The sequence below is a fragment of the Octodon degus genome, unplaced genomic scaffold, assembly GCF_000260255.1.
Source record: "Octodon degus isolate 3935 unplaced genomic scaffold, OctDeg1.0 scaffold00091, whole genome shotgun sequence".
NCBI lineage: Eukaryota > Metazoa > Chordata > Mammalia > Rodentia > Octodontidae > Octodon > Octodon degus.
Window position 1 is genome coordinate 10,800,969 of NW_004524667.1, and position 4,080 is coordinate 10,805,048.

The 4,080-nt window shown below is 42.6% G+C and overlaps 1 long non-coding RNA gene across 1 annotated transcript in view; it reads left to right on the plus strand.

Annotated features, from left to right (window-relative positions):
- Nucleotides 1–1,637: 1,637 nt before the first annotated feature.
- Nucleotides 1,638–4,080, plus strand: part of LOC111818424 — a 4,423-nt gene continuing 1,980 nt past the window's right edge. Inside the window, exon 1 of the long non-coding RNA XR_002822416.1 lies at nt 1,638–1,775. This is a non-coding gene — a long non-coding RNA (uncharacterized LOC111818424). The remainder of the gene's footprint in view (nt 1,776–4,080) is intronic.

The following is a 4,080-nucleotide window of genomic DNA, read 5'->3' on the forward strand; positions in this document are numbered from 1 at the left end:
TACACATATATCACTGTAATATCATGCCTTCAGTTCTTTCAGGTAGATACCCAGCAAGGGAATAGCGGGGTCAGATGGAATTTCTCCTTTTACTTTTTTGAGGGATCCCTGTGCTGGGCTCCACCATGGTTCTACTAGTTTGCATTCCCACCAACAATGTAGAAAGGTTCCTTTTTTCCTGAAACCTTGTCAGTTTGTTACTATTTGATTTCTTGATGATAGCCATTCTTTCTGGAGTAAGATGGAATCTCTGTGTTATTTAACCTGAGATTAGTTTAATTTGAAAATGAATTTAATTTGAGAGATGGTGAACTTTTTTTCATGTATTTATCGGCCACTTGCACTTCATCTAAGAAGGTTATAAAGATCCAAAAACAAAGATTCTTTGGAGTTCATGTTGGAGAATGTAATAAAAATTGGGCACAGTCTGGGATGCTGTTGATTTAGGGATATTTATTTAAGACTTGGGTTGGAGGGTCATCTTATGCCCTAAATTAGCAGTGAAATAGATTTTTAAGGCAGGTAGATCAGGTGGAGAGATCTAGAAGAGACACGGGCAAACAGCTCTCGATTGTGTCTATGATGTGCTGGAGAGCTTGACTCTTCCTTCTTGGACCTGAAGTGATTATGTTATTGATCTTGTTGATCTCCCTCCTTGTTAGGTTGGAATCTGTAGGAAGGTGCTGTGAATGCAAGTGACCGGTTAGCTTTAGAACTCCCCCTACCACGGCAAGATCACATGGCTGCTTAAAGGACTGAAGTGCTCAATTCATAAAGGAAATAACTGTCAGCAAGAGAGCTGATGACATTTTCAGATAGGCTTTATTTCCTAGTGAAGAATGCTTTGTAAAAAGAGTCTGTGATTGTGACAGGGAGTGTTCTTAGTTCTCAAAGGAAGGTTATGCTTTGCTCTGTAAATGAAGAACTGTGCCTTTAAATGACTTAATGGGACATTTTCAAGCAACTCAGCACTTGGCAGATTTCATCTTGATGAGCAGGAGCAGGTGGGTGGCTCAGGCTTCTCAACCTTGAAGAGATGACCCCAAATGACTCTGTGTTTTTCTAATCGCTGCAAGATAAAATAAGGGTTAATGAAAGACTTAGAAAAAGGTGCATATGCTATTCAAGTAAGGGAGGGAAAAAGGTGTGATAGAGAAATGGACAAAGCCAGTGTCACAAAACACAAAGTGACATTAAATGCTGGCAACAGACGCGAGGGGTGTCTGGTGTTTGGTGGAAGCTCAAGAGAGGAGAGTTTTCTGTTTAACACAAAGGAATTGCACCCAGCACTCGATACATGAGCATGCATAGTTTTGTAACTCCTAAGTGAGAGATCTCTTTTGTTTTTTCTGGGTGAGAGAAACCATGCCAAGAAAGCACACCTTCAAAGGTGAAGACTTACACCTCGTCCGAAGCTTGGTAGACTTTTAGTGCTTGAAAAACATGTAACTTTCTGAGATAGTTTCAGACTGCCACCATTTAGACACCACCTTTCACTTTTTTGCAACAATCCTATTTTCTTCGCTAATGCCCCTCCCTCTTCTGCGTCGTCTAATCTCTGTCCCTGCCAGCGTGGGTCAAGTTTCTGGCACTTGACTTGTTTGCCAGGAAAAAGACAACTGCTGGGAAGGAGCAGCTCTTTCCTGCTTGCTTGGCTGCTTTGGGGCTCTACCCTCAGCAGCGGCCTGGGATGCCCGGTGGTCCCTTCTTGGACAGAGGATGCCCACCTCTTGTCATCTTTTTAGACTATGGCAAGTTTTAGGGTTCTCAAAAAGGTGAGGTCTGCTGTCTGCCTATCTTTCTATGTACTGCTTTGATAGGTTTACATTTTTGCACATTTCGTTTACATTTTGCACTTGAGAGAACAGAATGGTGTGGGGGATGGAGGATACTCAGTCGTGTGGCTTTGGAGCAAGAAGAGTTTAGGAAGAATCCATAATGCTGGGTTGAAATAGAAGCAGAGAGCTAGCTGGCTTTTTATTTAACTATAGAAAATTCTATCAGAGTCTTTTATGTTCAGACATCTCACTGGATTCATAGAAGTTTTGCAAACCAAGATAAAGTTCCTCACACTACTATGTATCTATGCTCACATTTATTTCAAAAAATCATGACTTTAATTCAACTTATGCTTGTCTCTTTCTTTTCTCACAGCATCACCTTCCATTGCCTCTATCTGCTTAGATATTTTCATGAAATTAAAATTAACAGTATAACAGTTTCTTATCCATGGGGCTACATTCCAGAGTTCCCCGACACACACATGACATCTTCCAACCCTCTATATGAACTGTGTTTTCTTCTGTACATATGTAGCAATAATAAACCTTTACTCAGAGGGAGCACTGTATGGATTCCCTTCTGCATTTTTAAATTGTTGGCATCACTTGCCTCTTGGGGACCATTATCAAGGTCCCGCAAAATAAAGGTAACTTGAACATAAGCCCTGCAGTACTGCAGTGGCAGTCCATCTGATAGCCGAGACAACTACTCAGAGACTGAGAGGTGGATCCTTTATATAGTGTGAGTATGCTGACTCAAGGGAGAATTCTCCTCCCAGGGGAGATGGAGCAGAGTGGCAAGAGATGTCATCGCGCTACTCAGCAGGGCATGCACCTCAAAATTTAAGAATAAATTATTCCTGGAGCTTTTCCGCTTGATATTTTTGAACCATTATTGGCTGTAAGTAACTGAAACTGCAGAAAGGCAGATGGAGGAGGAGCCTTGTGCATTATTTATGCCTGAACCCTCAGAAGACCTCCACCTGACATTGCTGGATGATTTCAAACTTGCTGTATCTGCTCTTTCAACCTTTAATTCCATTTTTATTTTGCTTCTCTGTTTCTAAATATATGTATGTATGTGAACTTTGACAGCTCATTTGGAGGTTCTGGTAGGGGGCCCAGCTATTCCTATACTCTTTTTTTTTTCTCCTTGAATGCCTTCAGGGCACTTTTGCATGGCTGGAGTGTTGTGGGGATCGAACTACAGCAAACTAAGGCTGCCAGCATTGTGGAAGCAGCCACTTAAAGAACTGAGCTAGGGCTGGGCCCCCTATTCCTATACTCTTGACCAAGGAAACAGTCCCTCTCTATTCGGGGTTGTTGTTCTCTTTGACAGAGCATGCAGCTTCAGGAGGGATACACACTGAATGGTGAGGGAGGAAGGGGCCCCCTGATGAGCCAGCCAGATCAGCCCTTAACCCTGGTGATCAATGGGGTGACAGATATTGCAGCCGGGTCGCCTCACAACTATACACAAATTGTTTATTAGCAGGCTTTATGGTTATGTAGAGATCCTGTTTGTCATCAAATTTGCACACACTAATTAGTATCTTCTCATAATTTTCTAACTCCATCATTCCAAGTAAGAGATGTAGAAGGAATGAGGAAATCAAAATTATTTTTATGAAATGTAATCGTTAATGCCCCCTTTACTTTCAAGCAATGCATTTTATATGAACGGCATAACCTATGTGCACATAAACTTGAACTGTAACTTAGAGAGAAATGGAAGGCTAGCCATGGGTGGTGACAGTCATCTGTATTCCAGTATGGTGATACCTTGGTGCTTCTACACAAGAGCACACCCTGGGAGCCAGCTACGTGCATGTAGAAAATCATGGTGGTGGGGTAGCTACCATGGTGGCTCAGAGCACAGTACCCCTGAGACACGGCTTGACCTGACCTGCTGCCGAGAGGCCCTACAGTCACCTTAGAGTCCAGGCCTTTTAGATGTTCCCTGGTTTTCCCCTGTCTAGTGCAGGGAGAAGCTTTCTGTAGAGCTCTTTTATCTGCCCAACCCAATCTGCCAAAAGAGGAACACCACTGAAATTTCTTGAACCAGAGGAGGCTGAACTTTTATTGCACACAGACTAAAGTCTGTCAGTACACCTGGAAACACATCTGGGCAGAGCTTTATTATAGACCCTTGTCCTCTATTTTGGTCCCATTTAGCATTCCAAAGCAAATCATTTACAAAGCTTTGGCTGTTCTGCAGGCTAACCAGACTCTGCACCCCAGGCTTTGTTTTATGTGTTCAAAGTCTGAGGAATTCCCCAGGAAGTCATTTGCTACCCCC